The sequence below is a fragment of the Macrotis lagotis genome, chromosome 2, assembly GCF_037893015.1.
Source record: "Macrotis lagotis isolate mMagLag1 chromosome 2, bilby.v1.9.chrom.fasta, whole genome shotgun sequence".
Taxonomy (NCBI): domain Eukaryota; kingdom Metazoa; phylum Chordata; class Mammalia; order Peramelemorphia; family Peramelidae; genus Macrotis; species Macrotis lagotis.
Window position 1 is genome coordinate 70591995 of NC_133659.1, and position 24825 is coordinate 70616819.

Below are 24825 nucleotides of genomic sequence, written 5' to 3' on the forward strand. Positions count from 1 at the left end.
ATGAAAACAGAGAGTCTACTACCCCTTACCAGAAGTCTTTAAGCAAAGATTGGGTAAACATTTGTAAGAGATGTTATAAAAAGAATTAAGAACCATTCCCTAGTTGATAAATGGTTAAAGGATATGAATAAGCAGTTTTCAGAAGAAGAAATCAAAACTATCTATAGTCACATAAAAATGCTCTAAATCAGTACTGATTAGAGAAATGCAAATTAAAACAACTCTGAGATATCACTCCACACCTATGGGAACATAACCTGACAGCAAAGAAAGCTGACAAATATTGGAGGGGATAGGGAGAAACTGAGACACTAAGTCACATCTGGCGGTGTTGTAAACTAGTCCAACAATTCCAGGAAAAAAATTTGGAACTATGCCCAAAGGTCTATAAAATTGTACATACCTTTTGACCTGGCAATATCTCACATAAAAAATTTAAAAAGGAAAAAAGGATCTATTTGTACAAAAATATTTATAGCAACTCTTTTTATTGAAAGCAAAGAATTGGAAATTTAAGGAACATCCATCAGTTCAAGACTGGAATACTATTATACTATAAGAAATGATGAGCAGGATGATTTCAAAAAGACATATGGGAAGACATATGAACCCTTTCCAAGTGAAGTGAGCAGAACCAGAAGAATGTTGTACACATCAATAGCAATATTTTAAGAATGATCATCTGTGGAAGACTTAGCTACTCTGATCAACACAATGATCTAAGACAATTCTAAGGTGAAAGATGCTATCCATATCCAGAAAGAGAACAGATGAACTCTGAATACAGGGTGAAGCATGCTTTTTTTCACTTTCTTTATTTGTATGGTTTTATTTTACTTGTGTTTTCTTTTGCAAAATGGTTAATATAGAATTATACTTTGAATACCTCATAGCAATAATCAATAACAAATTGTTTACTTTTCTCAAAGAGGGAGGAGAGAGAGGAGAGACAGAAAGATTCTGGAACTCAAAATTTTTTAAATGTGTTCATTTTTATAATTAATTGAAAATATTTAACTAAATATTTAACAACAATTTTAAAAAATAAGAAATTTAAAATAATTATAAAAAGAAAGGATTATTGCTCAGTTATGGACAAAAGTTATTAGATGACCCCAAAGATCACTTCCAACTCTAAGATCATAGGATTTGGAAAAATGTCAGAGGCAACTTTTTCTAGTTAAATTGATTCCAATACCCCATTTATAAAGCAATTTTATCTATTAAGTTTATATTGAAAAAAGCTAAGTACAAATAATATCCATTGTAGACTACTCAATGAACACCTATTAACATCATCATCATCATTGTCGATTTAAGATTTGCAAAATAGCTGCTTTCTCTTCATAGCAACTCTGAGAATCATTCATCAAATATACATTTATTTGATAATGTTTGCTTTTCATTTTCTTTTTTTTTAGGGTTTTTTTTGCAAGGCAAATGGGGTTAAGTGGCTTGCCCAAGGCCACACAGCTAGGTAATTATTAAGTGTCTGAGGTTGGATTTGAACTCAGGTACTCCTGACTCCAGGACCGGTGCTTTATCCACTGTGCCACCTAGCTACCCCTGCTTTTCATTTTCAAAGAAGACCATGACATCCAAGAGATGATGCCATGACAAGCATGTGAACTGACTTTGAGTGAGAGTGCTGGGCTAAATCAGTAACCTCATTTTCTCCTCCGAAACCATCTGGGTCTAGTGGCCACATATGAATCAGGATGACTAGAGATGGCCCTGTATGTGAAGCAATTGGAGTTAAGTGACTTATCCAGGGTCACACAGTCAGTGAGAGTCAAATGTCAGAGGTTGGATTTTAACTCCTGCCATCCTGACTCCAAGACTAATGCTCTATCCACTGCACCACCCAGCTACCTTAGGGATGGACGCCAACAATGTTAGGGAAGCAGAATCCACAAGACATAGAAACTTAGATATATGAGGGGAAAAGAGGAAGGAGTTGAGTATAAAACTGATAATATTTTTGACAGAAATGGGAAAGTTCTGAAGAGGACTACATTTGGGAAAGAGATAAAAAGTTAGGCTTTAGATATTCTAAATTTGAGATTCACTGGGGACATCTATTTCAAAATATACAAAGGAAAATTATTGATGAGAGATCATAAATCAGGAACGTTCATGAAGAGAACTAAAAGGATGTTGGACCCTTCAAGAACAATAGGGAGAGTATAATTAAGGTTGTAAACTCATGGTCATTTACCTCTGCAAAAATACATGGGAAAGGAGGCAGCTGGGTGACACAGTGGATAGAGCACCAGTCCTGGAATTAGGAGGATGAGTCCAAATATGACCTCAGATCTTAATAATTACCTAGCTGTATGACCTTGACCAAGTCACTAAATCCTGTTGCTTTGCAAAAATAACAATTATAAAAAACCAAAAGACATGGGAAGATGTTTTCTTGAATCACTTTTTTTGGAGCCAAACTTTGTCATTATGTTTTTGCAATATTCAATTTAGGTTGTTCTACTGTTGATACTCTTTTGGATTTATGATGCTATATTTGGTATCATTTGGTTACACTAAACATATTATTTATTTCCTCTTATTCTTCATTTTATTGGATTGCTTTTTGAGAGGGGCTGAAGATACAGTGGAAGATGTAAATAATGTAAAAATAAAAGATATTCACAAAATAAAAAAAATTATTTTAAAATATATATATATATGTATATATATATATATATAAATAAGTTATTCACTCTCAAATAAATAATTAATGTTAAGGGCATCACCAATCCTTCAAGAAGTTACATACAATTCTTTCTTTTCCTTTGGCATAAACTGTAAAAATACTTTTCTATTAAAAACAGCCTAGGTTCTCCAATTGATAAATGGTCAAAAGATATGAAAAGACAGTTTTCAAATGAAAAAATTAAAACTATATATACTCCAAATCTTTACTGATTAGAGAAATGCAAATTCTAACAACTATGAGGTATTACCTCACATCTATCAGATTGGCCAAGATGAGAAAAAGGGAAAATGATCAAAGTTGGAGAGGTTTGGGGAGGATTGGAACATTGATGCATTGCTGGTGGAGTTGCAAACAGATCCAACCTTTCTGGAGAGCAATATGGAACTCTGCCCAAAGAGCAATAAAACTCTTCATTCCCTTTGACCCAGCAATTCCAATTCTCGGCCTCTATCCAGAAGAAATCATAAAAAATGAAAAAGTCCCATATGTTCCAAAATATTTATAGCAGCTCTTTTTGCAATGGCAAAGAATTGGTAATTGAGGACATGTTCATCAACTGGGGAATAGCTAAACAAGTTATGATACATGAATATTATGGAATATTATTGTTCTATAAGAAAGTGTAAATGGTTGGACTCTAGAGAAGCATGAAATGAGTTACAGGATCTGATGGTTAGTGAAGGGAGAAGAACCAAGAGAACAATATACACATTAACAACAACATGGGATGATCAACCTTGATGGAAGCAGTTTCTCTCAGCAGTTCAGAGAGCTAGGACATCTGCATTAGACTGGCTATGGAATATATTATCCCCACCAGAGGAAGAAAAAACAAAACAAAACAAAACAAAAAAAAACGACCCTTCAGAATTGGATGAATACTTCATTAAAAAAATATCTCTTATGCATCTCTTTCCCTTAATTCTAATTCCTCTTACTGAAAATGACTAATCTGTAAACATGTATATCAAAAATATGTATGTATAATGGTAACCTGACTGCCACTGAGGAGACGGGAGTGGGAAGGGAATGTGGAAGGAAATTTTGTAACTTAAAAATATGCATGTACATATGGATGAAAATATAAATGAATAGATAATTTAAAAAAACAGTATAGGTTTGGAGAGTATTTTTAGTCTGACTAGAAGCAAAAGAATCTAAATACACAATTTTAGGGGATGAAAAGTACTTTTCACATCATCTATAATAGTAGTTTTTAAAAAAACATAAGAAAAAAATTAGAACTACTGCCAAAATTACAGAGAATGAATGGCATCTCTTGGATATCTGGTCTCCTGACTCTAGGTTCTTTTCAGATGATAATGAAATAGTAGTATTTTTCTGAAAACAAATATTTGCCCTTAAAGAGATGGGAGGGTATAAATAATTCTTAATGGAATTTCAGGATAAGAAGAACTAAGAGTAAGCAGACTCAGAATTACAGGAACATTTCCTAAGTAATTTCTAAAGTCATAAGTCCTAGCATTCTTCGGGCTTAACTACTGCTTCACTATTTATAAAAAGAAAAATTTCAGGGTGAAGTTCTAGGAGAAGTCTTTACATTTAGGCTTTTTATAAAATCCCTTGCTTTTCTAGGACCCTAAGAACATGAGAAAAACAGATAATAGGCCTGGTGATAGAAGTAGAAAGGACTAACAAAAATTATGTTATCCCATCCAAAGGAAGAAACTCAAAAACCAGCATTAAAAAAGTAGAATCTTCTGGGTGCAGCAGATAAAGCACCAGCCCTGGAGTCAGGAAGACCTGAGTTCAGGTCTGGCCTCAGACACTTAATAATTACCTAGCTGTGTGGCCTTGGGGAGATCACTTAACCCCATTTGACTTGCAAAAGCCTAAAAAAAATTAGAATCTTCAAATATAATCACCATAACTATCTTATATTTACATAGCAACTTACATTTTTTGGGAGCACTTTATACATACATTCCTATCGATGTAGTATGGAATAATAGAGGATTAAAACCATGGGGACAAATAACATTGTATGAATGAAAAAATGTGACATATTATTCTAGGAAAACTATTGGAAGTGCTAAAGTTCAGGGCAAACTATGAGTTTGGTGGGGGAAAATATAAAGACAATAAAAAGATATATTTGGAGGGAAAAAAGGAAGATCAGAAAAGTAAAAATGACCTGACCCCAGAAACAATGTGGATAGGGTGACAACTAATTATGAAAAGGTCAAAAGATATCCAATTCTTTTTCTTTTGTATCTCAGAAATGGAGAAAGAAACTGACTAGAAATAGAAGAACAAAAAACGTTAAGAGACGTTGATAAGCCAAAGAGGCAAGGGAATGGGACCACATATTTGCCTCTTGATGAGTTCAAGTCATATGAACCAAAGATTTTGATATGCTGGAATGCTCTTATGAGTATAATAGGAAAAAAAGAGAAAATAGTTTTTTTACTTGAGTTCAAAATGCCAAATCCATTGGTACAAGATGAATGAAGCATGACAATACATCAGCTTAAATGAAAAAATGTGGGGGGATCTAATGAAATACAATTTGTGTAAGTCAATATGATGACCAAAGAAGCGATTGGGATCTCTTGGGAAAAGTTTATATTAGTCCATCTGTTCTCTACTCAGGTAAGCACAGATTTGGAGTTTCATGTTCAGTTCTGGGCATCACAGCAACAAAATGGGAGTAGTCCAGAAAAACTTGAATTCTACAATACAGGGTCTCAAGCACATACCATAAAAGATCAATAAATGTGTGGCTTGGATTAAAGACAGCTCAGGGAAAAATATGCTAACTATCTACAAGTACTTGAAAGGCTGTCATGAGGGAAAGTGATTAGACTTGCACTACTTAGTGACAGAAAAAAGCACGACTATGAGTAAAACACGGAAGTTGTAAAATGGCACATTTAAATTTGATGAACTACCTAACAATCAGAGCTCTCCAGGAGTGAAATGCACTGCCACAGGAAATGATGGACTCCCCTATGAATGAAAAACCTATGGTATTTACTTTGTAATGTTATTTAAAATTTTCTGTTTTTTAAAATATTATTTATTTATTTTTTCAACAACATGCAATTGTTTTTAACAATCATTTTTACAAGGTTTTGGGTTTTAGATTTTTCTCTGTCCCTCCTTTTCCTCCTCCCCTCTGACAGAAAGCAATCTAATATAGATTATACACGTATAATCATGCTAAACATAGACCCATATTAATCATGTTGTGAAAGAAGAATCAAATCAAAATATGAAAAAACATTAGAGGAAAAAGATAATACATAAAGCAATTTTTAAAAATTGAAGATAATAAATTTTGATCTGCATTTAAACTTCATAGTTCCTTCTGTGGATAGGAATTGATGGTTTTTTCCATCGTAAGTCTTTTAGAATTGTCTTTGATTATTGTATTCTTGAAATGAATCAGTCCCTCAAAGTTGATTATCACCTAATGCTGCTGTTGGTGTGTACAATGTTCTTCTGGTTCTGCTCACTTCACTCAGCATCAGTTCATACAAGACTTTCCAGGCTACTCTGAAGTCCTCTCCCTCCTGATATCTTCTTATAGGACAATATAGTTCCATTACATTCATATACCAGAATTTTTTCAGCCATTTACCAATTAATGGACATCTTCTCACTTTCCAATTCTTTGCCACTAAAAAGAGAGCTGCTATAAATATTTTTTTATGATTACTTTAAATGGAATTTCTTTTTCTATCTCTTCTTGCTGTATTTTGTTAGTAATATATAGAAATGCTGATGATTTATATGGGTTTATTTTATATCTTGCAACTCTGCTAAAGTTACTATTTCTTTCAAGTAGTTTTTTTATATGTTTTTTAAGGATTCTCCAAGTATACCATCAAATCATCTGCAAAGACTGAGAGTTTTGTTTCTTCATTTCCTATTTTAATTCCTTCAATTACTTTTTCTACTCTTAGTGATAGCATTTCTAATTCAAATCTGAATAATAGTTGTGATAACAGGCATCCTTGTTTCACCCCTGATCTTAATGGGAATGCTTTTAATTTACTCCATTATATATAATGCTTATTGATATTTTTAGATAGATATTGCTTATTGTGTTATGGAACACTCCATTTATTTCTATGCTTTCTAGTGTTTTAGTAGTAATAGGTACTGTATTTTGTCAAATCAGCATCTGTTGAAGTAAAATAATTATACAATTTCCATTTGAAATTTTCTTAATAAAGATACTAGACTGGTTTTCCATTTCCTTCTTCAGTTCATTTTATGTATGAGGAACTGAGGCAAATTAGGTTAAGTGACTTGCTCAAGGTCACATCACTAGTAAGTGTCTAAGGTCAGATTTGAACACTGGAAGATGAGTCTTCTTGACTTCAGATTTGGTATTTTATCCTAACACCTAGCTCTACCACCTCACCTGGAATTGGGGATATAAAAATAGGGAATTGTTATTACTTATCTCATAGGAGCTCATAATTTAATGGGGATAGGAGTAAGATATAATATATTCAAATGACTCAAGACAAATAAACGATATACAGGATAAATTAAAAATAATCACTAGAAGGAAGGCACAAGAATTAAAAGGGGGGGATAGGTATAGACTTCCTTTAAAACACAGGATTTTGGGAGGTCTTTAGGGAAGCCAGAAAGAGCTGAGATGAAAGTATCCTAGACATTGAGGAGACGGATGAATATTATTATTCCAATGTTTCAGATGATGAAGCTGAATACTAGAGAGATGAAGTGACTTACCAAGGGTCATACAGCAAATAATTGCCTAAGGCTAGATCTGAACTCAGGTGTCAGAAAGATTCCAAGCCCTGCACATTATTCACTGTGTCATCTGGCTTTCTAGAGTTGATCAAAGAATAGAGCACTGGCCTTGGAGTCAGGAGGATGGAAATTTGAATCCAGCCTGAGACAGCTGTCATTTAACTGGCTGTTTCACTTTGTCACTTAAATCTGATTGCTTTGCACCCAGAGCCATCTACAATCTTACTGATTCACATCTGGCTACTGGATCCAGATGGCTCCTGAGAATAAAATTAGACTGATGAGATAGCACAGCATCCCCCTCAACCCAATTCACTCACTTGTCATGGTTTTACCTTCCCCATATCATGGACTTTTTCAAGAATGATAGACAAATATCAGCTCTCTAGACAGCTAAATAAGATGGATAATGGTGAGTTAGAAGAAACTGTGCCTTATAGAAACCTCTGGAGTTTTTTGGTGCTTGGATCAAATCTATTGTGAAGTAGGAATATTGAGATTAAGTCTACTTAGCTCTGGCTTGTATGTAGGCTATTTATATTGGTTAGTGGTACCTGACTAGGGGGTGAATATAGAAAAAACTATTCATATAGTATAGGTAAAATGGGTTTTGGATATAGTATAATAGTAGTATAGTATAGCATAGCATAGCATAGCATAACATAGTATAGTATAGTATAATATATATAGTATACCAACCTCTCTCTCTCTCTCTCTCTCTCTCTCTCTATATATATATATATATATATATATATGTATGTATATATTGATATCTAAATAGATGTCTTTAACTATAGATAGATAGATAGATAGATAGATAGATATATCGAGAGAGAGAAAAAGAATATTTGGAAATTTTTTATCTGTCTGTGAACATGCTTTGTGAGGACAGAGAGGGCAAGGAAGGGAAATATATTGTAGTGGATAGAAAAATTAATTTAAGCAACAAGACCATGTCTATGGCTTTCCATTTAGTAGATATTACCTTGAGTAAGTCATTTACCCTCTCTTGGGATTCCATTTCTCTCTTGAATATTTTAGCAATAAACATGCAATACCAATCTCACTGAGTAGGATTACTATAAAGGTCATTGGAGAGAGTGTATAGAAATCTTGTAACTCTCATGTGAATGTGAGTAATTATGTATCACTGATGACATTTATTTATTTGAGTATCATGGGGTCTCAGACACTTGATAATTACCTAGCTGTGTGGCCTTAGGCAAGCCACTTAACCCCATTTGCCTTGCAAAAAAAAAAAAAGTATTTATTTGATTATCCTTAGGACACTAGCAATGTAAAGCTGAGACTAGAGGGTAGGACTGTGGTAGCACCACTTACATTTATTTTTTTAGTTACTGTAAGCATCCAGGAGCACAAATGCAGGGGGAAACAATGATGAATTGGGATGAATGCCCCCAAAGAGGTAGGGCAGTCATTAGTGAAAGAAGAGAAAATTTGGGCAAATGAAAACTAGAGTTCATCCAAAGTTGAAGTTGGTAGTGGTGTTCTGAGCATATCATAGACTCAGAATGCTAAATCTAGAAAAGACCATAAAGTGAATGGAGTCCAATGACCTGACTGATGGATACATATTATTGACATCATCCTCAAGTAGTCTCCAGGACTCAACTTAAGTTCCACCTTCTGAATTTTCCCAGTAACAGTACACTCTCCAACCACTTACCTGCTATTTCTTTTGCATGCTACATATGTCCATGTCATCAATTAATTAATCAGTCTCTTCTTAGACAACCTCTAGATCTTAGGAACTCAAAAACTAATTAAAGACCTAGTTCCATTCATGAACAGTTCTAATGACCAAAATGTTCTTGTTTTTTAGTAAAATGGAATCTCCCTATATTTCCAAGAACTGACTAGTTTTGCTGTCTATGTTCAAGCAGAAGAAGACCTCTTCTCCATACCAAGTTTTCCAATACTTGAAGATATCTATCTTCCTCCCTCCTCCCAGGTCTTTCTAAATATTTCCATTTCCTTAACTGGTCCTCAAAGACCACAATTTCAAAACTCCCCTTGGCCATGGTGTATCAGCAAAGCACTATTTGGTGTGAAAGAACCTGGATTTGAATCCTTCTTCGGCTTGTTCCTCCATGTGTTACTTTAAATAAGTCACTTATTTTGGGGCCTCAGTTTCTTCCTTTGTATCATGAAAGTATAGAACTAGAATTCAAGAGGGTGCAGGAGTCTTGAAAATTGATACTCAGATTTTCAGAGTGAACACTTAACACTTGGGAAATCAGCAAAGACTAAAAATCAGAATGTAATTTATTGTTTGGTTGGTTGTCTAGACTTGAGAAAGTGATGGGAAAATGTTAATAGGTATATCCAATGTAAAAGTTTGTTCTGTATGTCTTATTGCAAGCTGATCATTAAGCATTTACCAACACACCATTGGACTAGATAATTTTTGTCACCTATTTCTAGATAATATGAAGCTGAGTCACATCCTGGTCTCTCTCCTCTGTAAAAGATACAGGATGTCAACATTCCTTCTAAAATTAGAATTGTCTACCAAAAATTGAAAATTGAAACAAAGAGGGTTAAATCAGAAACTGATGTTTAGTATTGCATATGTATAACTTGACTGAGTAGGTATTATATTAGAAGACCAACAACATGGAAGTTGATATCAAGAATTACAAAGTTAAATAAAACACTTTTTAGAGGAAAAAAAATCATACCAACAAAGTTCTACTATTAATGGATGCCAAGATTAGCAAAGTGGTGACCTAGAAAAGGAAGAAATTGGGGGTACTAGGTGGCCCAGAAAATAGCGCATTGGGTCCTGGAATCAGGAGGACCTGAATTCAAATCCAGCTGCAGACCCTTGTCAGTTGTGTCACCCTGAGAAAGTCAATTAATCCAAATTGCCTCAAAAAAAAAAACAAGACCAGAAAAGTTATCTCTACTTTAAAGGGAAAATACCAAGTCAGTATTAAAAAACTCAAAGATACATTGAGGTGAGGTTTTCAAGGTCCAGCTGAGGTATGTCCAATGGCCCACAGGTTACATGTAGTCCTCAAAGTCACACATTATTACATTTTATTATTATTTTATTCATTGGTGATATGGATTACATTGTAGTTATAAATAAAAATGAAATTCTGAATGTGTAACAAATTTTTGTTGAGCAATGCAGTCCATAAGAGCCAAAAAGTTGAACACCTATGGTCTAGGTCATTCCCATGGTCTGGGGTTTATTTGAGGCCCTCTCAATCTTGACAGAAGAATGCATCTCCTTCAATGGAATAATGAAAAATAGGGGGCCAAAAATAACCTCTAAAAAGTGGATCCAAGGTCACTAATAAAAGGGTAGCTAATAAAATGTAACTAATAAAATTGGTGTGTTCTATCTGTTTTGGATTATAGGATTTTATAAAGGATACAGCAAAAAGGCTAGAATGAATAGCAAGTCTTAGAGGTCTGAGTTCCCGAATTGTCTACCATATCTATCTATTATGTTAAGAATTGTCAGAAAATAGGCAGGATATAGTGAAGGACTTGAGCACATGGCTATTTCTGAAATACAGGTCAAGGAACAAAGCACATCCTTTCTCAACAATGATCCCTTTAACTCAGTCCCCTGCTTTTTTACTTATACAGTAAATGCAGTTAAATTTATGAATCTTTTCTGTCCCTTCTTGATCATTTTCTTCTCCTTCTATTTGGGCCTAGTCCTTGGTCTCTCTGGTTTCACTCCCTTAGGCTTCTCTTTTTTTCTTTTTTCCTTTGCTAATTAACAATTCTTTCTGTTGTTTTGTTGTTCATTTGTTGCATTTGTTTCTGACTGTCCATGTGTGGTGTCTAGGCAATGATACTGGAGTGGTTTGTCATTTCCTTCTCCAACTCATTTTACAGATAAGGAAACTGAGGCAAACAGGGTTTAAGTGACTTGCTCAGGGACACACAACTAGTAAATGTCTGAGATCAGATTTGAAATCAGGAAGATACATTTTCTTGACTCCAAGCCTGGTGCTCTGTCCACTCTGCAACTTATATACTCTAATGTTTCTATTGTTTTTCAAAGTTTTGTTCCTGCTTGCTTTGTAGGAACATCTCCCTGGCTATAGCCAACATACCTTAACTCAAAGACCTCCATTTGTGGCCACCTAATAGTCTGCAACAAATATTACCCAAGATGTTAATTATGGACCCAGCAGCAGACTCTGCATCTGCCTTCTGGGAGTGTTAACAGTTTGCCTTTAGATGAAGTTTTTCTGTCTTAGGGAGGTGGTAAAGTATAGTGGATAGAAAGGTAGCCCTGGAGTCAGGATGATGCAGAACTCAACTCTTATTTTTTGCATGACTAGCTAAGTGACACTGGACAAGAAATCAAACTTCTAAATGCCCCAGATCTTCAGGGGCAGAGAAAGTGCTGCTCTACATTGATAGAAATGACTATTCATATTAATGAAAGATAATAAGGAAATAATAGACAAAAATAATAATAGATAAAAATAGGCAAAATGGTTGAAAATTTCAATGCTTTATGAAAAATGCATCAGGGAGATAACTCAAGTGTTATTATGCCAACTGTTTATGTGGCTCACCCAAATTTACATAGTTAATAAATTGCCAGGTTACCTCATTTCCTAGTTAGTAGCACTACACTATATCCATTCCTTTCATCATCCCTATATCCTAGCCACAGGAACTTTGAACTTGACCCTGGAATTTCTGAGAGCTTTGATAGGTAAACTTTAACCTTATCTAGCTCTTCCCATTGATCCCAACACCATTCCTTTGGGGATGTGCACCTTAGAATTGTGTCTGATGCATAATACGTCCTTAATTTAAAGATTCCTTCCTTTTTATCTTCTTCCCTTCCTTCCTCTCTCTCCCTCCATTTCTTCCCCTATTAGGATGTAAGCTCTTGATGATAGGGACTTTGTTGTTTGCCTATGATTTTTAACTTAGCATTTATTATAATGCCTCTCAAATAATAAGCACTTAAGTTCTGTCCCTCTGTCTATGTTTCTCTCTTTCATTATTTAATATTATTGTTATCATCATTATATTTCTCTCTTGTTTCTCTGTCCCTCTGTCTCTCCCTCTCTCTCCTTCTATTACAAAATATTGTGGTTCATCAATAGAGGGTCAAACACTATGTAATCAACTTTTGGGAAGCATAGCTAATACAACACATGAATTTTGATTTTTGATGATTTAAATAGGAATCACAGCAATGAAATAATTATTTATTCAGAATATGTACATATGCACACCATGACTTCTTAAATGTTAGCACAAAAACATCTTTGCAAATTTATGAGAACACCTCAATCCAATTTATAATCTATCTTGCTTTACACAGTACTAGAGTGGTAGAAATGAGAAGGGACAGATAAGACAGAATCACTATAATCTGCCAGTGGATCATCTCCTGTGATGTGGATTCCAATTCATCCATGCTTATCCTTTTCTATGATTCTTGTTCATATTCTCTCATATATTCACTAGAGAGAGCCTCCTGAACCTTCTGGAAGTTTTACTGACTATTCATAGGTCATCACTTACCCTTAAAACTAACCAGTCCACATTTTCCCTGGTTTTTCCTGCCTTCCCTAATCTTCAACTTCCAGGTGGCCACCCTACTTTTGTAAGTAATGTTGATAAACTACACAGCTTGTTCTGAGAAAAATGAATAAACTATTGACAGGCAATGGAAAGTGAAGAGTCCTTAGGAATCATCAGTCCAGTTCATTTCTTATACTTTATCTAATATTGACCCATGAAACCCTTAACACAAGCAATCAAAATTTCATAGGATGACATAATGCTACTTTGGAAAAAGAAAACAAATACATACATATATACATAGATACAGATATACAGATACACACACGTATATACATATATTTAAATGAAGTAGTCTTTATAGTTGGACATTTGTCACCTGACATTTAGTTGCTATAGGCTACCCTTCTCACTTTGCTACTATTGACTGAAATTTCCTCCCTCATTCCTTTCTCTCCTCTATTACTTCTTATCTAAGATTGTTTCTTCCCAACTAGCTAGGCCCAAGAACCAGACTGGTACGATGTGGGTTAATTAACTTCCTGCATTATTCCTAGGAACTTAAGAACCATTTTTAACATTGTTTCCATGGGAAAATGTGAGCTAAACAAAGACTCAAAAATGACTTAAAAGGAAAAAAAAACCCAACAACCTGTTAGTAAGTAGGCACCCAGGTGTGTGACAATGATAACATTCTCTCTTTATGGAGAGTTTGGCACTAATGATTGTCCAGTAGAAATAGACTTTCTGTAAAAAAACAAAAACAAATATAAAAACAAAAAATCACAAGCTCCCCAAAACTGGAAATTTAAAATAACATTTTTTTTGATAAAGTATTCATTTGTATTTAAATGAAGGGGGGGTAAAATATTCCTGATTCTCTTCTTATTTCATCTCTTTGATGATGAATTAGGAAGCATAAAAATTCAATAATTATATAAAATATTCATATGCATCAATAAAAACTTCTTGTTCAATCAATCATTTTCATTTCCTAGAATTTGTATTTCCATAGTCAGTCTTATTTAAAATTTTTTTTCTTATATTCATGTTTCATGTTTCTTATATTCATGTGATACAAATGCACTGAATAATAGGGTGCAGGAGATAATCCTTGGAGTATGTGTGTATGGATATTCATTGCCTTATAACAGACTAAGCAATTATAGGAAACTTGAGGTGCTCCTAAGTTTGGTCATGATGTTTAGGGATTTTCAATATGTGATGAAAAAATGTTCTCTAGCTGATTACAAAGACCAAAAGAACTGGATACTCAGGGCTGTGAAGCCTGAACTCAATAGGTCTACAAAAGAGACAAATTGGTTTTCTTTTTTGACTGTGAGGACACAGGACTATTTTGAGCTGCCTCTAAAGCCAAGTTGGAAGGGGAAGGATGGTTTCTGTGTCTCCCCTTCAGTCATGGGGTCTGTAGACACTATCTCTTGGTGTCCATTTATTCTTGAGCAAGCATCTAAGAGATTAACCTAAGGATTCCAACACCAAGCCTTAGGAGGCATCCCATTGCTATGCACAATCTTCATTTGTGTGCAATCATGATTCTTTTATTTTAAGTTTGTACTCATTCTCCTTTTCTCTATGATCTCTATATGGATTGTTAGAGGAGTGATACCTACACATTTGATTAAGATGTTTTATCTTTACTATACATTTTATAACACTATTTGGTCTAACTTCTTAGTAAATACCTTATTTAAAAAGCAATTGGAGCTACTGACTGATTGTTAATGGGGAAGCACACCTGGAGGACTCAAAGAGGAAAATGCTAAATGCCTAGACCCTTAAGATTACCTAACTCTAGATTTCTTAGAAGAGTATCATTCAGTCACTCCTCTGGAAACTCATAATTTGAGTTTCTGAGTAAAGAGAGGAGAATGGCCAGGTATGTGTCAGTCTCTATGTGCCCATGTATATCTCTGCTCCTCTCTCTTCTCTCTCTTTTATCTTCTCTTCTCCCTTCTCTCACACTCCAATCCCAAGACCCATTACTCTATCAGGTGTGTATAGGAAACAACTACTGAATGTTACCTTATTCCAAAGTATGACAGGAATATTAGCATGGGGAAAAAAACCTCAAAAGTCAACTGCCCCAATCTATATCTAGACTGAAATGTCTTCCATGAGATATATAAGAAGTGGCCAATAGATTTAGCTTGACAAACTCAAGTGAAGAGTCACTCATTACCTTGTATGGTAGCTCAGTCTTTTTTTTTTAATTTTTTTGGATCATTCTGATTATTATGAAACACTTTCTGATATCAAGCCCAAATTTTCCCCTTTGTAACTTTCATCCACTAATTTTAGTTCTGTCCTTTAAAATCAAACTTTCCATAAATCTAATATTCCTTCCATGTGTTGAGCATTCAAATACTTGAGTATAAGGGTGTTATGGTAATACTTAACAACTAATTCTCCAGACAAAAGTAAAAATGATAGACTTTTCATTTTAATCTCTATGATTACCATTTTCCCATTACTTTCTTAAGTCTAGACAATCAATTAAACAATAAATCAAGCTTGATTTATAATGCTTGCCAATTTCTGAGGTGCAAATGCTCAAATTGAGAATTTAATAATCAGTTATATACCTGATTAAAGACAATTTTCATGACTATATCTTTCAAGGTCTATGTGATAGCTGAGAAAAAAGAAGGCAGGCAGAATTGGGCTAAAAAGATTACAAAGCAACTCTTCGTTTTGCATGAGGACTTACTCCCATTAATGCCTTTCAAAATGCTTTCCATATTGTCATGGTCATCTATAAACTCTGAATTAAGTCATCTCAGTGAGACCTGATTACTTTTATCTAGATTTAAACAGTGATGGTAAGTCCCTGATCACCTGTTCAAGCCTTTTTCACAAGAGGCACTGATATTCTATTATAGAATTTAGCAGCCAACTTTAAGGGTTAAATTTGGCCCACCACTTGTTTTTGAATGGCCTGAGAGCTGAGTGATTTTTATATAGGAACAAAGACAGGCAGAATTTGGACCACAGACCATAGTTTGCCATCTCCTGTTCTATTACATGGTTATAAACCGAGGAAAGCAGAAAGACCCTTGGATTTACAGTCATTAAACACAAGTTCAGATCTCATTTTCATTAGATATAAGCTATGTGACATCATCTCCTGCAGATCACTTAACCTCCCTAGCCTTCAATTTCCTCATCTAGAAAATGAGAGAGTTGAACTAGATTAACTTTAATATCCTTCTCTCAATACTAAAATCTCTGGACACTCATCTTGTGAATGAATATATGGCTTCAGTTACAAATGGAATGGGTAAAAGAATGTTGATAAAGCAGTGTAAATTCAATTCCACCTGAGCTAAAGAGAAAATGCACACTATTCTGATGATGGATCAGTAGGCATGGTTTCATATCAGAGAAACAACATTTAGTTCTTTCTCTCTCTCTCTCTCTCTCTCTCTCATCATATACATATATATATATATATACATGTATGTGATGATTGTGCATGCATTTATGTATATATTATATATTTATAACCAAGAAAACTCTAAAATGAGGTCATGAAACTACATATGTGCATATTTTGTCCACATATATCTACATGTATATTTTATGTATATGTATATTCATATGTGGTCAAGAAAATCCTAAAACTAAGTCACAAATATCTTTCTCTGTATGTATGTGTTTGTAATGCATGTTTATGTATGTATATAAATATGTATATTATATCTTTTTTATATAAAGTAAAAAAAAACCTTTAAATGGAGTCACAAAGGGTTGGACAGTACTGAAACAACTGAATGACAACAAAAATTGTGGGACACAATAAGGTTGTGGAAGACTCTGTGGCAAAAACATCCCATTAAGAAGTATTTCTTTAGATACTTTCCAATTCTGCTAAGTTAGTCACACACCGCTGGGCTCAGCCCTGCCTCACAATCTCAACCTCCTTCTAAAAAGCATCACAACTCCTCACCCATTTCCTTGTTATTTTTCATGTGATAGACAGATAGGAAAAGGCAATTCAATGCCTCAGACTTGTTAGGTTTGCAGTAGATTTCAATCCTCCTAACTTATTTATGGGCCCATTTTCTCCCAAGCACTTCTTTTCCCCTGGTATATTTGTAAACACCATTTTTATTCTACTTAATCATTTTGGCAGTATTAACTCATTCTACTCTTTCCACCCTTATCTTTTCTAGGAAAAAAAGTTAACAAGGTTTTGGCAAGCATTGGGTTTTACTGATTTCTTACTTTCCTCCTCAAGACACACACACACACACACACACACACACACACACACACACAAAGATTTTTTTTCTATTTCTAATTCAGAGTTAGAAATTTTTCTGTGAGTTATTGCTATAGATGGTAATTCCTGCATATCTTGAGAAATTGTACTTTATAACTCTCTATATTCCCTGGCTCTTGTATAGTACCTTACATAGAGCAAGCCCTTACAAATGTTGTTGAATGAATGAATGGATGGATGGATGGATGGATGGATGGATGGATGGATGGATGGATGATCAACTGACCAGGTATAGTTGTGCTCTGGATGAATAGGACAGAGCATCATTTTATGCCTGGAATAAGATGATGTCAACTTAAGACCAGTGAAGGAATAGCGTACATCTAGGCCAACATTTAATTACTGAGGAAATGAGCCCTGGGACTCCTTAGATGTTCAAACTATTTTAGCTTTTTGTACATCCATATCTTAATTAATAAGATAGGGCACTGGTAAGTGAGACACTAGGTCAAATTCCCCATTTTCCCTAAACAAAAGGACCTTTTCAATACAGGCCACTAATTTGCAAAGTAGTCACTTCTTGACTCATTCAAGGAGAATGACAGTTTAATCTGGTTGGGGTTCCTTATTTTATTTTCCAGTGTCACCTTCAAAGACATTGTAGCAATAGGTAATTAGGTATATCCCATGGAGTACTTCATTTGGATCCACATCCTGTCACAGGATAGACAGGAAAATTTCCTTATTGTGTGGAACCTCCATGAAGGATTTGAGAGATACCCACAAATACATACATATACACATAATCATGCATATTTGTTTATATGTATGTGTGGATGTATAATTAGAGATCCATCAAATCTCTAATGATCCATATTGGATAGAGAGTTAATCTTGGATTCAGGAAGACTTGGGTTCTAATCTGTGACCCATACTGTCTGTGTGATCCTTGGCAAGCAGTTTACCTTTTGAATGGTCTGAGTAACTCTCCAAGACTATATACACATCATAGAGTAGGTGGTGATTTGTATCAATAGAAGGATTTTCTAAATCTAAGAATTCCCAGTCTTGAGGGATCTTTTTTAAATCCAAGATTTCCCTTTACCAATCAAATCCCATACCCTGTCCCTTTCCTATAACTACATATATATATATATATATATATATATATATATATATGTATATGAATATGTTTATAGGCATCTACATGGGAATATGTTGAAGGGTGAGAGGAGGACCTTTGATTTCATCTGGTTCAGAGATGGACCACCAGTAAGGAAATTCTCTTTACCAATATAGATCTTTAAGGGTTCCACAATTCTAGTCTTAGAAATTGTAGGGGAATACTACTTTTCATATAGATGGTTCATATTTGCTTTTAAGTAGCCCTTTAATGTTGACCATTGATTTTCCTCAAGTACCTCCCTCCCACCCAGGTAGGAAGTTCAAGAATCTTTATCCTTATTTTACATCTGAAAAAAAACTGAGCATTGCTAAAGGTAAACAGAAGAGTTGGGATTCCAATCTGATATCAACTTCAAGGATCTTGTTGTCAGAGCTTTAACTAGTAATTTTGGCAGTTACTATGACACAAAAGATATCAGAAGTGAAGATATGGGGCAAGGAAGAATGAACCTGGGGCTGGAGCCAATAATAACTAATAATTCTTTGTAATTTATGTTCTAAACTCAGTTCCCCACCACCAGCATCCCTTGCTATAATCTTAATTGTTATAAGACTAGGAGTATGTGAGGAATGTGGGGAGTTGTTGGTCTCCACAGGGTGAGAGCTTCCTAAGAAATACATTACAAAGGGGAATGGCCCCAGCTAATCACAAAACTCGGAGAGATCTTCTAATCCCATCCCAAAGATGATGGGTCCAAGATTAGAAGAAACCAATTCCCCATCAGTCAAGGGTGACCCAGAGGTTTTGATCTAAAGCAACTGAGTTTGTGTAATTAGGTACTTGAATATTATCAGACACACCCTGTAAAATGATTGAGGTTCATCAACATAACATGCACCATATGATTGGGATTAAAGACCTGTCATAAAATGGGTGGACCTCTTAGACTGTGACTTGAATGGTGAGAGTCTATGAAAATCCAGGTGGGAGGGGAAAGAGTTTCTAAAACTCTATAATAATGGAGAGAACAGTACCTTGTGGTGCCTTAGGCTAGTGGGGCACTTGTGTCTTGAAAGATCTGTGAATAAAATGTTCATTTCTTCTCTCACTCCAGTAGGTTTTTAATTCTTTTATAGAGAGCAGATGTTATTAATGCGCTCATAATTTTGTGTGCTGGGGCTTAGCTCAGAATGTCCCACTTATGCTAGGGCTCTGTTTGTTGATAAACTACATTGTTTTGACTTGGGAATAGGACAAAATGAAACAGTTCAGAATCAATACAAATGTGGCTTTTTCTTTCCCTAAATTTCCTATTGTGAGGATCACAAACTGGCCTTCAAAGTAATTGGAGGCATTTTTGCATGGATTGCAAAGGGTACAAGTCATTTGTTTTCTAGGTAAACCAAAGGTGTACTGTTATACTGATCCGGGAAGGTGACATTCTTTCAAACAGTTTGTAATTCTGTTTCACAGGCTGCTGATTAAGGACCAGTCACAATTCTTCATTGAATAATTACTCATTTCTAACCTCATTCTTCATTAAGAACAGATCACAAATCAATCAACAAAAGGACCAAAGAAAGTAGATCCTCTGAGGGTGGTCACAAAGGCACCATTCTATTTCAAGACTTCATCTCTTCTTGTCCAAACTGCTAAAATATCTCTCTGAGCAAAACGTCTTAGCCTCTTGTCCATCTAATTCATTCTTCACTCAGTTAGAAAAATAAATTTCCTACAACCCAAATTACATTATACCATGCCCCTGATCAAGAATATTTAGTGGCTCCCTATTAGTTTTATGATAAAATGTAATCTTCTCAGGTAAGAACCTTTAAAGGTCCCTTCTGTTTAGTTCCAGTTTGTCTTTTGAGATTTCCTTTCCATTACTATTACCCCCACACCCTGAAGAGGCCATTGGTAAGGCAAGCTAGGTTATGCAGATGTTGAAAGAACATCTGAGACCACCCAAACCAGAATCCGGAACTCAGGACCTGGGACCCCTCCCCAAAAGGCAAACTCACCAATTCACCACATGGACCCTAAGTTGGGAGTTAAGGAAATTTCAGGTGAGGCTTCCCCTTAACCTGGCAGCTGGCCTGCCAATATTCATTAGCAATCCATGTGTTTTTTTTTCCTTAATCTCTAAGGGCTCCATCACTTCCTTTTGTGTTGTAACTTCTTTTGATACATCTCTGTTTTCTTTCTACACCTTCATTCCTGGGTCAAGTAGTGATTCTTCATTGGAAACATGGAACCCATTGGCTCCAATATCATCTGACTCAGTTTCCTTGGCAATTAAATGAGAATTAAAAAGTAGCACCTACCTCCTCAGGTTGTCCTGGAGATCAAATGAAATAACATTTCTAAAGTGTTTACCATAGGTTTTAATCTGCATTAGATGCTTAATAAAAAAAATGCTTATTTTCCCCCAATACTTAGCCCAAGATCTTACACATAGAAGGCAGTTAGCAATTACTTGCTGAATTGAATTGGCAAGAATCTGAGAAGTAAAGAGACAATTTGGTGCCTATAAACAAAAATGGGCATTGTCGGCTGTTGCTAGATGGATGATGCCACTGTCTCATGTTTGGGCTGGGAAATAATGTAGTCTGTCAAGCTTACTAAAAGTGGAGGGCATCAGGAAGCATTCCGGCTTGAGCAAGATACATAAGAGCTATTGAGGAGTGCTTTGCCTCATCTCACTGATACCTTGAAAGCTTTGTGATTCCCTGGGTCTTTCAGTATTCTCTGAGGCAGGGGCTTTATTCTGCCTCCTCACCAGTGCCTGGGCTGGGAACAAAAGGCTGAGGGCTCAGTGATTGTTCCACACGGACAGCTAGGAGAATAAAGTAAGAGAAAAATGCTATCCAGCAGCAGATGAATTTTCTTTTCCCTCATCCCCCCTCCCCAGTTGTTGAGATGATAGAGGATGTAAATATTGCTCAGTCGGAAAAGATAGGGGAGGACTTTCTCACAACGAGAATAGTTTAAAGAATGGAATGGGACATTTTGTGAGGGATTGAGCCCCCTCCCCCCATAACTGACAGTGTTTCAACAAAGGCTCACAGCCATTATTTTTTGAAAAGATCTTAGAGTGCCATCTAATCCAACTTCCTTATTTGACAGAGAAGGAGACTGAGTCCCATAAAGAAAAGATGATTTGCCTAGTCTCACACTGTAAGTAGATGAGCTGATGCAGGTTCTTTGACTCCAAAACCAGGTCTTGCTGGATAATCACCCCTCAAGGTTACTGAAGAAAAGATTCCTTCATAGGATGAGAAGATGGGTTACATAAATATAATGATGCCCTAGACTCAAGACTATACTTAACAAAACATACAAACAGTCCGATTTTAACTATAATGTTTATAAGCATTTTCTCCATCACTTTTTTAAATCTAACCTATTCATGATTTATAAATGAAGTACTAATTTGTAATGTGATTTCTGAGGGGACATGCTCACCGAGCATTGGGGAAAAGGTTGAGCTAGTAACACTATTTCCCTGCTTAGGACTCTTAAGAATTTTGTTGAAATGATGATATATACATGAATAATCCTTGGAGAGTCACTGAATCATGGGATCATAGAACTTGAAAACAAATTAGAACGGATTTGGTCTAACCCTATTATTTTAGGAGAGTTGTTAAGCATTCACTCTTCCACAAATAAAGCAAGAAATAATAGCAAAACCATGTGATATGGTGGAAAGAATACAGGATGAGGGATTAAGAGATTTGGGTCACTTTCCTAACTGTGTCACATTAATTGGGTGAACTTGGTAAAGTCACTTACTCAGTTCATTTGTAAAATAAGAATTGGTTACATGGTCTCTTAGGGTACTTTCAGCTCCAGTTGTTTATTTGGTCTGACTTCTTTCTCTGCTTCCATCCTTCTCTCCCATTTCAGTTTCCATCACCTTCACTGTTTCCCTGCTCTCCTTCCTCTGCCTTTGCCTCTCCACCTTCCCCACTGTTGCCTTGTTTTGCTTTGCTCTTCCCCATCCCCATCTTTGTTTTCTCTTGGCATCTCAACACCTCTGCTGGCTTTTGTTGCTGCTCTGTGATCATGGCTCTTGGCAGGTTCTCCACCTCCCATAGCCTTTGGAACTTACAAAAGAAACAAGGTGATCAAACACCAACTTGGGGCCACAGCAGCTAGATCAGATGGGCTCGGAATGACAGGATTCCTCTTTGTCGTGAGTTTGGCTCAAGAAGGCTAAGCCACAGACAAGCAGCCACCTATTAGTACACCTCACTCTTCAGAAGCCTGGCCTACTACTTTTGGTGCCTGGATGAAACTCTATCCATGCAGCAAACACCTCCTGGGCTTTGTACTGATCCCATGTTGCCCCCTGTCCTACTCTGTGATGCATCTGCTCTAGATTACTCCTTGCTTCTGTTGTTCAACTATTTTCTTCAGACATGTTAGTCTGGAATTTGAAAATTTGAAAATCTGGCACCATCTTCCTTTTCCAAACTTATCGGATAGCACTTCTCATCAGCTCCCTCACTTCATTGCCCTTTCTCCATTCTAAGACTACCCCTAGAGCTTAGATGGGTACATAGTTCTCACTCTTTACTTGGTTTTGGTCTTTCTATTACTTGTAAGTGGAATTTTCATCTCTTTACTTGATGAAACCCTACCACCATTGCAATCTCTTTCATAAAATTTAATCCTTCTTGATTCTATTTTGGGATTTTTCTTATCAAAGCTTATGAAGTACTTAATGATTTCCTTCTCTAACTCATTATACAGATGAAGAAACTGAGGCAAACAGTATTAAGTGACTTGCCTAGGATCATACAGCTAGTAAGTTTCTTAGGCTATATTTGAATTCATGTCTTCCTTACTCCAGGCTCAGCACTTTATACATTGTATTTTCTAAATACCTAGATAGAAAAGTTTTATGCATTAGTCCAGCCAAACTTCATGTAGGTCTATGTGTGTGTGTGTGTACACATATACATATAACATATGCATAAATGTTACAAGATAAGTTGTTGAGGGTGCAAAGGAGGAATATAGGAAAATGTAAAGAAGAGTAAAAACAGGTTGAGTAAGGAGTATCAGGGATGGTTTGAAGTCTTCAACTAAGCAACGAAGGAAGGATTTTAGTTAGCAGAGGTAAAAAAGACAACTTTTCTTGAATGGAGAACAGACATACTAGGGAATAACTAATAGTAGAGTCTGAAAGAAATGCAGATTGAATGAAAGGGAGTAACATGAAACAATACTAAAAAGATCAGTTGCAGTCATATGATCTTTAATTTCCAGTATGTATGTATATATATGTGTGTGTGTGTGTGTGTGTGTGTGTGTGTATGTGTATGTGTATATATATATATATCTATATCTATAAAATATATATATATGCATATACCTGTATATATATATTTGCTATGGAGGAAATAGGGAACCATAGATTTTTTTTCTTTTTTTTTAGTATGGGAATGACTTAGCCAGATCTGTACCTTAGGAAGATTCTTTTGGAAACTGTGTGAAGAATAGATTGGAGAGAAAACAGATTAGACTTAAATAGGTCATGTAGGAAGTTATTGTAATTGTCCAGATGAGAGGTAAAAAGGTCTTGATTTAGGGTGGGAATGGAAAAGATGGGAAATATATGAGAGGAGAGATGTTTTAAAGGTAAAATAAGCAATATTTTCATCCTCTGAATGAAGGTGGTCTATCAGGGCTGATGAAGGATAATTATTTTTTCTTTGTGAAGAAACATCCAAATTCATCTGAGGCCTCAAATTAATGTCACCTATGAACAGGTTGGAATGTGATGAGAAGTTTCCCAAGGCAGAAGAGGAAACATTAGCTCAGTGTTCCTAGTGAGGTCACTTTTGAAAAGTAATGTCTCTTACTCTTAGAAGCAATACTTTGGAATTTTTCTAGCTTATTTCACTTTCCTAAGTTTTTCTCCTTCCTGTTCCTTTCTACATCATCCTCTTTCCCTAGTGACAGAATAACCAGGAAGATGAAAGAATTGTAGCCAGGACCCAAGAGAGATAAAATAAAGGAAGTGCTGCACAGCAGGGAAAGGTTTTGTAATCACTACATCAGTTAATAAGAGAGAATGGGAAATCATTGACTTAAAAAATACTGTAGAGTGATAAAGAATAATTAACACTTAGAAAGGAAGTGGCCATCTTAACAGTCTAAAAACATATGTTAAGACTAACCCTCCCTTCTCAACTGAATTCTATTCAACAAACATGTAATTATGCACCTACTCTAAACATAAAACTGGGCTCAGCACAGGGGGAAGGGGAAGATGGGGATTGGGAAGGAGCTTATAATGATAAATGAGATATTGGTCCTAATCTTGAGAGTTTGTAATCTCAAAGGGGAGATAAGACATGTACACACATAATGATAATTAGAGGCACATTGTGGATAAATGCTATAAGAAGGGCACACAGAGGTATACACAGGAGA

At 35.5% G+C, this 24825-nt stretch overlaps 1 protein-coding gene across 4 annotated transcripts in view; it reads right to left on the minus strand.

Annotated features, from left to right (window-relative positions):
* ASTN1 (astrotactin 1) overlaps window positions 1-24825 on the minus strand; it is a 494085-nt gene that overhangs the window by 155664 nt on the left and 313596 nt on the right. The gene's annotated exons all lie outside the window — the stretch shown is intronic.